We start from the raw sequence: 10,209 nt of genomic DNA, 5'->3' as shown, positions 1-10,209 counted from the left end.
TTCCCAGCAATGCAGCCCAGCGAGGTGAGGCAAGGACTTACCTCCACCAAACTTGGACTGAAAGGTCACTGGACTGTGGGGGTCACTTGGACAAAGTCGCTGGATTCGAGGGACCTCGCTCGTTGTGCTGAGAGGAGACCCAAGGGACCGGTAATGCAGCTTTTTGGTGCCTGCGGTTGCAGGGGGAAGATTCCGTCGACCCACGGGAGATTTCTTCGGAGCTTCTGGTGCAGAGAGGAGGCAGGCTACCCCCACAGCATGCACAAGCAGGAAAACAGTCGAGAAGGCGGCAGGATCAGCGTTACAGAGTTGCAGTAGTCGTCTTTGCTACTATGTTGCAGGTTTGCAGGCTTCCAGCGCGGTCAGCAGTCGTTTCCTTATCAGAAGGTGAAGAGAGAGATGCAGAGGAACTCGGATGAGCTCTTGCATTCGTTATCTAAAGTTTCCCCAGAGACAGAGACCCTAAATAGCCAGAAAAGAGGGTTTGGCTACCTAGGAGAGAGGATAGGCTACTAACACCTGAAGGAGCCTATCAGCAGGAGTCTCTGACGTCACCTGGTGGCACTGGCCACTCAGAGCAGTCCAGTGTGCCAGCAGCACCTCTGTTTCCAAGATGGCAGAGGTCTGGAGCACACTGGAGGAGCTCTGGACACCTCCCAGGGGAGGTGCAGGTCAGGGGAGTGGTCACTCCCCTTTCCTTTGTCCAGTTTCGCGCCAGAGCAGGGCTAAGGGGTCCCCTGAACCGGTGTAGACTGGCTTATGCAGAATTGGGCACCTCTGTGCCCAACAAAGCATTTCCAGAGGCTGGGGGAGGCTACTCCTCCCCTGCCTTCACACCATTTTCCAAAGGGAGAGGGTGTCACACCCTCTCTCAGAGGAAGTTCTTTGTTCTGCCATCCTGGGCCAGGCCTGGCTGGACCCCAGGAGGGCAGCTGCCTGTCTGAGGGGTTGGCAGCAGCAGCAGCTGCAGTGAAACCCCAGGAAGGGCAGTTTGGCAGTACCAGGGTCTGTGCTACAGACCACTGGGATCATGGGATTGTGCCAACTATGCCAGGATGGCATAGAGGGGGCAATTCCATGATCATAGACATGTTACATGGCCATATTCGGAGTTACCATTGTGAAGCTACATATAGGTAGTGACCTATATGTAGTGCACGCGTGTAATGGTGTCCCCGCACTCACAAAGTTCAGGGAATTGGCTCTGAACAATGTGGGGGCACCTTGGCTAGTGCCAGGGTGCCCTCACACTAAGTAACTTTGCACCTAACCTTTACCAGGTAAAGGTTAGACATATAGGTGACTTATAAGTTACTTAAGTGCAGTGTAAAATGGCTGTGAAATAACGTGGACGTTATTTCACTCAGGCTGCAGTGGCAGGCCTGTGTAAGAATTGTCAGAGCTCCCTATGGGTGGCAAAAGAAATGCTGCAGCCCATAGGGATCTCCTGGAACCCCAATACCCTGGGTACCTCAGTACCATATACTAGGGAATTATAAGGGTGTTCCAGTAAGCCAATGTAAATTGGTAAAAATGGTCACTAGCCTGTCAGTGACAATTTGGAAAGAAATGAGAGAGCATAACCACTGAGGTTCTGGTTAGCAGAGCCTCAGTGAGACAGTTAGGCACCACACAGGGAACATATACATGCACACCTATGAGCACTGGGGCCCTGTGTGACAGGGTCCCAGTGACACATACATATAGGCCACAAACCTATGAGCACTGGGGTCCTGACCAGCAGGATCCCAGTGACACATAACAAACATACTGAAAACATAGTGTTTTCACTATGAGCACTGAGGCCTGGCTATCAGGATCCCAGTGAGACAGTGAAAACAGTGACAAACACCCTGACATACACTCACAAACAGGCCAAAAGTGGGGGTAACAAGGCTAGAAAGAGGCTACCTTCTCACACTGTGCAACTATAAGTGGTATTGCATGAGCTTTGCATGTCTCTGAGTTCAGCCTAAGCTGTTCTGCTATAGCTACCTCTATTAGCCTAAAGCTGCTAGAACACTACTACTTCCCTAATAAGGGATAACTGGACCTGGTATAAGGTGTAAGTGCCCAAGGTACCCACTACCAACCAGGCCAGCCTCTTACATTGGTGGTGCAGCGGTGGGATAAGTACTTGCAATTGCTTTTCCACTTTGTTACCTGTGCTTTTCACAAGAAAAGCTTGCTCCAATACTTAGAGCATGTATAATATATACCTAGAAACAATTTTCTAACTTTCTTAAAAGTACCTTAAACTTTGAAAAAGTGTTAACAAAGTTCTGAACAGTTTTCTTCTTTTCTCCAAAAAGTTAGCTCTGTTATTCTACTAATTTTGTACTCACTTTCCTAAACTTTTTTTCTTTCAATATGTCTTCTGTAAAAGCCACCCATAGAGCTCTCCAGACTACCTATGACAATTTAAACTATAAAAGCTTGAAGGGGCTCTGTATTAAAAGAAATCCTGGAATTGGGAAGAACCCCAATAAGGAGTACCTCTTAAATCTCCTCCTACAGGATGACCAGGGAATTAGTACTGTGGAAGAGGCAGAGGATAACTCCAACCAAGAAAGCTCAGAGGAGCAAGATGCCAATCCTGGGGAGGGTCCTTCAACAGCATTATCTGTCAACAAGCCCCCTAGTATTTCTGGCACTGGTAGGGGTTCACACACAAGTAGGGCTCCCTTAACCCCTAGAGGCAGGTCACTAGAGTGGCCGCTGTTAGAGATAGGTCTGCCTCTGCACACTCTCATCTTACCTCTGTTTCAGAGGCTTCACATAATTCTAACCCTGAGGACCAGTCCCTAGATAGGGAACTCAGAAAGCTGAGGTTAGAGGAGTCCAGACTGAAGCTAATGCAGCAGCAGTTGGCCTTAGACAGGGAATCCCTGGTTGTGGAGAAAGAGAGGCAGGGTTTGCGGTTAGTTCCCCATGGTGGCAGCAGCAGTTTTAGAAATACAAATGTGAGGGAACCTTCATTTGATTCTAGGGATCTGCACAAAGTTGCCCCTCCTTACAAGGATGGTGATGACATCAACAAGTGGTTTGCTGCACTTGAGAGGGCCTGTAAAGCTCAGAGGGTCCCTCATGTACAGTGGGCTGCTATCCTTTGGTTATCCTTCTCTGGAAAAGGTACAGACTTCTTATTGTCAGAGAGGATGATGCAGAAAATTACCAGGTTTTTAAAAATGCACTCTTGGATGGTCTGGGCTTAACCACTGAACAGTACAGACCTAAGTTCAGAGAGACCAGAAAGGAGTCATCACAGGACTGGACAGACTTTGTGGACTGTTCTGTGAAGGCTCTAGAAGGTTGGTTACATGACAGTAAGGTGATTGATTATGAAAGCCCATATAACTTGATTCTGAGAGAGCATATCTTAAATAATTGTGTTTCTGACTTTTTGCTTCAGTATCTTGTGGACTCAGATCTGACCTCTCCCCAAGAATTGGGAAAGAAGGCAGAGAAATGTGTCAGGACAAGGGTGAGCAGAAAAGCTCATACAGGGGGTGACAAAGACATCAAAAAGAAAGATGGTGAAAAATCGCAGGACAAGCATGGGGATAAAAGTAAACATAAAGATCCTTCTTCAGGTCCAAAACACTCCTCTTGGGGTGGGGATACAACTGCTTTATCTTCTTCAAACTCTTTACACAATCAGAAAAAGCCTTGGTGCTATGTGTGTAGAAATAAAGGTCATTGGACAGGGGATAAGTCCTGCACAGGTAAAGCCCCTGAGCCTACCACCACTAAGACATCAGATTCTAGTGCCCCTAGCAGTAGTGGTAATGGTGGTAGGACTACTGGCAATAATCAAACTAAAGGTGTAGTTGGGTTCACTTTTGGGACCATAATAGAAACTGAGGTAGACAGTCCCAAGACAGTTTTGTCACACCTGGTGGCATTGGCCTTGCCACCTTTGCTGCTTGTCACCTTAACATGGATTAGTACAGGCAATCAATCTTAATAAATGGTGTTGAGGCTCGGGTCTACAGGGACACACGTGCCAGTATCACTTTGGTGACTGAACACCTAGTGTCACCTGCACAACACCTCCTTGGACAGAAGTACCAAGTTACTGATGTCAATAACTCCACTCAGCATCTCCCCTTAGCTGTAGTTCAACTTAGTTGGGGTGGAGTTACTGGCCCTAAGCAGGTGGTGGTATAACCTAGCTTACCTGTAGATTGTCTCTTAGGGAATGACCTAGAGGCCTCAGGTTGGGCTGAGGTAGAGATTAATACCCATGCATCAATGCTGGGTATCCCTGAGGAATTGCTTCCTCTCAGTTCTGGTGAAATGAAAAAGCAGAGGAGAGAAAAAGGCCTGAAATCTCAAGATCCCTCTCCACCAACAGGTAAAAAGGGTATCAAAGTATCCCTTGCCCACCCTGCCACTAAGGATTCCTGTGGTGGGAGAAACCTCTCCTGGGGTGGAACCTGTACCAAAGGAGCCATCAGCTACCACAGCTTGACTCCCAGAGGTAAAAGTACTCTGTGGAACCACTAATCCAGATGTGCAAAAAGCACCATTTTAGTAAACATGGAGCATCCCTCCAACCCTCCCAGAGAAACATTAGTGTAGCAGCCCTGCACAGCCTCTAAACATTTAGGACAGCAGCCCTGTCCTGGTGTGGAGCTTATAGGACAGCAGCCCTGTCCTGCTCCAACTCAAGAGAAAGAGCAACCCTGTTCTCTCTTACAGCCATATGGACAAAGCTTTTGCCCAGCTATGGCTTTATTGAGATATCATCCCTGTCTAGAATTTCCTGCATGTGACATAGGCCTAGTGGACCAATCCCACTGCCCAACCTTAAAACATACTAATAGGAACTCTGAGAATTTACACTCACACTGTTGGCTTGGTAAAAATCTCCAAACAGGGTGGTTTACATCCCCACAGGGAAGTAACCATATAGTGGATGATAAAGGGAGTAACCACTCTATTGCAGATCTACTCTCCACTTATCACCACTTGGACAATAAAGTCTCAACTCGCCAAGGTTAGCCTTATTGTCCTTCGTTTGAGGGGGGAGTTGTGTAGGAAAGTAGCCTCTTTCTAGCATGGTTACCCCCATTTGTGGCCTGTTTGTGAGTGTGTGTCACTGTGTTTTTACAGTGTCAATAGGATCCTGCTAGCCAGGACCCCAGTGCTCATAGATAAAAACCTATATGTCAGTGTGTTTTGCCTGTCTCACTGGGATCATGCTAGCCAGGACCCCAGTGCTCATAGTTTGTTGCCTAATGCGTATGCCTGTGTAGTGCCTTACTGTGTCACTGAGGCTCTGCTAACCAGAACCTCAGTGCTTATGCTTTCTCTGCTTTTAAACGTGTCACTGTAGGTCAGTGACTTCATTTAACAATTTCAATTGGCATACTGGACCCCCCTTATAGGTCTCTAGCATATGGTACCTAGGCACCCAGGGCATTGGGGTTCCAGGAGATCCATATGGGCTGCAGCATTTATTTTGCCACCCATAGGTAGCTCAGCAAACCCTTACACAGGACTGCCATTGCAGCCTGTGTGAAATAGTGCACACATTATTTCACAGCCATGTTCACTGCACTTAAGTCATTTATAAGTCACCTATATGTCTAACCTTCACTTGCTGAAGGTTAGGTGCAAAGTTACTAAGTGTGGGGGCACCCTTGCACTAGCAAAGGTGCCCCCACATAGTTCAGGGGCATTTCACCAGACTTTGTGAGTGCGGGGATACCATTACAGGCGTGCACTACATACAGGGCAATACCTATATGTATCTTCACAATGGTAACTCCGAATATTGCCATGTAACATGTCTAAGATCATGGAATTGTCCCCCATTCCAAATCTGGTATTGTGGAGCCAATTCCATGCATCCTGGGGGATCCACCATGGACCCCAGTACTGCCAAACCAGCTCTCTGAGGCTTGCACTGCAGGTATAGCTGCTGCCGCCTCACAGACAGGGTTCTGCCCCCCTAGGGTCTGGGAAGCCCAGTCCCAGGAAGGCAGAACAAAGTATTTCCTCTGAAAGCAGGGTGTTATACCCTCTCCCTTTATAAATATGTGTTACAGGCTGGAGAGGGGTAGCCTTCCCGAGCCTCTGGAAATGCTTTGAAGGGCACAGATGGTTCCCTCCTTGCATACACCAGTCTACACCGGTTCAGGGACCCCTTCTCCCCTGCTGTGGTGGGAAACTGGACAAAGGAAAGGGGAGTGAACACTCCGCTGTCCATCACCATCCCAGGGGTGGTGACTAGAGCTCCTCCAGTGTGTCCTAGACTTCAGCCATCTTGCTTGCAGTGTGAGGGCACTCTTAAGGGCTCTGATTGGCCAGTGCAAGCAGGTGACATCAGAGACCTCTCCTGATAGGTCCATACCTGATAAAGTAGCCAATCCCCCTCTCGGGGCATTTTAGGGTCTCTCCTGTGGGTTCTCTTCAGATTTTGCTTGCATCTTTCCTTCAGGAATCCTCTGCCACAACTTCAGATACTTCTGACCTCGGATCAACCGCAGCCTGCTCCAAGAAATGCTGTAACTGCAACAAAGTGTCTACAAGAGACATTTTTCTTTAGCAACCTCAGCTCCAAGTCAGCAACTGTAACAGTTTCCACAGTGTGCATGCTCTGGGTACTCCCTCTCTTCATCCTGCACCAGAAGAACCGAAGAAATCTCCTGTGGAGTGATGGAGTCACTCCCCTGCTCCAAGCAAGCACCTTCCAAGACGACAACCGGTACCCTGGGACTCCTCCCACAACAACAAACCTGCTCCTAAGCACACAGAGGATGGATATCATCTACATAGTCTGTCCTGAGGTCCTGCTGATGCAATTTGGAGGAGGTAAGACCTTTCCTTCCCTGTGTCTTCTTCACCTACTGAGGCCTCTGTGCACTCTTTGCAAAATTCCTTCATGCACAGCCGGGCCCAGGTCCCCAGCACTCCATCCTGCGATGCTCAACTCGCTGAGTTGTTTTCTGGCAGCGTGGGACCTTTTTTTGTTGTGCTGCATCAACCTCATTTTGCACCTCCTTTGAACCCGGATCCTGCAGCTCCTGTAGGTGCTGGCTGGCATCTTGGGGGCTCTCTAAAGTGCTGAGGGCCCCATCTTCCTCCTAACGCAGAGTTGAAGCCCCCCGGTCCCTCTGGGTCCATTCAGCGCCATTTTGATGCAAAACACACTTTTGACACAGTCAAGGCTTGTTGGTGACTTCTGACACGAAATCTCATCTGGAACAATCTTCACGCCATGGGACATCTTTTGCATAATGCAGGAACCCGCTGGTATCTTCCTTGGTTGCATTCCTGCATGTCTTTGACTAACCAGGGACTCTTCTTTTGCACCCTCTTCTTGTTTGGCAGGGGCTCCTGTCCTTCCTGGAACTTCTTTCGACTTCTGGACTTGGTCCCCTTCTTTTGCAGGTCTTCAGGTCCAATAATCCAGCAGTTGTTCGTTGCAGACTTGGTTGGCTGCTGCAAAATCCCCAAAATGAGGTGTAGTGCTTCCTAAGGAAACGTGCATGACTCTACTCCTGCTTTTCTAGGATCTGGGGTGGGGTAATTTACTTACCTTTACTGTATTCTTGCTCTCCCAGTGATTCTGCACACACTACACTTGTCCAGGGGGGAATTCGTGATTCACATTCCACTTTCTTAATATATGGTTTGTGTTGCCCCTAGACCCATTTTCTCCCATTGCATTCTATAGCATTTCCTATTGTTTGCATTGTTCTATGACTATTTACTTGTTTAGTTTTGGTGTCTAGTGTATATATTGTGTATAATACTTACTTCCGGAAGGAGTATTGCCTCTAAGATATTTTTGCTACTGTGTCACCCAAATAAATACCTTTATTTTTGGTAACACTGAGTATTGTCCTTACTTGTGTATAAGTACTGTGTAACTGTAAGTGGTATTGCATGAGCTTAGCATGTCTCCTAGTTCAGCCTAAGCTGTTCTGTTATAGCTACCTCTATCAGCCTAATCTGCTAGAACACTACTACTTCACTAATAAGGGGGAACTGGACCTGGTATAAGGTGTAAGTAGCCAAGGCACCCACTACAAACCAGGCCAGCCTCCTACAACCTGTTTTGTGTACCCCTACATATGATCCCTCACAGTGTGGCATTGAGGTGTTCAATGCAGATGTGAAGTGCAAAAACAAACTCACCAGGTCCAAACAGAGGTCTGTGTGGTATTGAGATCACCTTAGATTTCAGCTGCTGGGCCGGGCTCCTTGAGTGTGTAGCACAAGAGCTACTCTGTGTGATCCAGCAGCTTTGGAAAGAAGTGACACCATGGTTGATGTTCTGAATGCATCATATGTGTTAATGCACACCTGACACACACATCACTGATCTTGTTGGGTAAATTGTACACACCAACTACATGAGTAATGGTAAAATGTCAATATCTGCTCATCCCCTTCCACAAGGATTTGATTCTTGTTCATGGTTAGGGTATCAATGGATTACAGCACTATATGGCACACTAACCTGACAGATGGGTGGCAATGGGTTTGACTGCTGCAGCCAGGATGTCTCCTAAATCCCTTGATGTATCACTGCAGTAGTCGTGCAGCAGCTGTAATGTAACAAATGTATCTATTACTGAGTGCAAAGGATGAGGGTGATGATTCTACTTGCTCATGTCAGAGGCATGGACCAGTGATCTACAAGACACAGGCAGTCCTCATATTAACCCGGTATCACAATTACAGGCAATGATGTATTTAGCAGTTACTGAGAGCTATAGGATGGAAATAACTAGGGTGTCATGCACTGGTTACCTTTGAACACATCTACATCTTAATTGGCAACATGCATCCTTTGTATGATGTGGTATTTGCTGATTTGTACAGGAGTCTTCAAGAACATGCAGAGCTGGTTAATCTTTGCATATCAGATATACACAAGTATCAACCAATGTATGGTTAACATTTATTCAAACCCCACCCCCAACAGGACAACATTACTAATTTTAGACTGTGAGGTCAGCCATTTCTGCTCTACACTTCTCCTTTGTCCTGTGTTTGCAATGTACGGTCATGTACAGCACACAACCTGTAGTTCTCTGTTCAGGGTTCACTCATTTACGATCATGGTGGCAAAGTGAAAAAAAAACAATTTATTGGATCCAGCAATTTGGTCCAGTGGAAAAGCTGGGCTGATAGCCACCTTTACTGTTTTCATCTTGTGCAGTTCAACCACTAGATGTCTAGGCTCCCCCTCCTCTAAGTCCAACTTGCAAGCCACTCCCAAAATGCAAGCCTGCTGGTATCAATACACCTCTCACTAACATCATTACTTTAGCTGTTGTTTCCTGGCATTTTGTCAGAATGTATCTATTTCATGAACTTAGAAACAGGTTTTGACTCCCCCTCTCAACGATGGGCTTGGAGACAAATTTATGAGCCCACACTTTGTGCAACTCCAGCTGCACACACCAGTAAATCATCTGTATGAGGCCAATAAATAAATCACTGTGTTGTCTCACTCTCCACTTGAGTATCAACAATGGGGATACTTGTGAGAGTACCCCAGAGTGACAGTACCATGTATATACAGGAAGGTACAAACACCTTACAGCTCAGGAGATGAGCCATACTGACCTGTAACACATAGACTTGCTTCACTGACCCACGCAAAATTAACCTGCGTGAGGGCAAATATGAACCCTTAGGTAGGCACTGTACACATACATTTTTGTTGACCTATCATTGGCCAACATGTCAGGATGGTGTGAGATGCCTTGTTATGAGCCATATGTGAGCATATGGGGATGAGTGACAACAGTGACAATAGACATACACCACATACCGCCAACATTTACACCAACGTTTAGGAGTATAAGCATTTAGTAAAGTCATTCTCATGTATCCTTACTGGTGTCTGATATTCACGCAGTGTGTGATGCCTGACCAGATGTCACACCCATAAATGTTGCAGAGGTCACTGCAGACTGTTCCTTTCTGGACAACATCACAGGGCCTACAATGATGTGTGTGTGTTCAGTTAACATATTAGTTGACACACATGTAAAACACCATATTACCAAGTTCATTTCACAGGTTTGCCTCAGTTTATGAATGCCATGTACTATAACTATGAGTTTACTGGTAATAATGTAGGGGATAATGTCCTCCCCTTGCCATATTTATGTACCAGTTTGTGCTTATGGTATGGGTTGTTGTGCTCCATGACATTGCCTTCTTGATGGTGCAGAACCC

The sequence above is a fragment of the Pleurodeles waltl genome, chromosome 8, assembly GCF_031143425.1.
Source record: "Pleurodeles waltl isolate 20211129_DDA chromosome 8, aPleWal1.hap1.20221129, whole genome shotgun sequence".
Classification (NCBI taxonomy): Eukaryota; Metazoa; Chordata; class Amphibia; order Caudata; family Salamandridae; genus Pleurodeles; species Pleurodeles waltl.
This window is presented reverse-complemented; position numbering follows the sequence as displayed.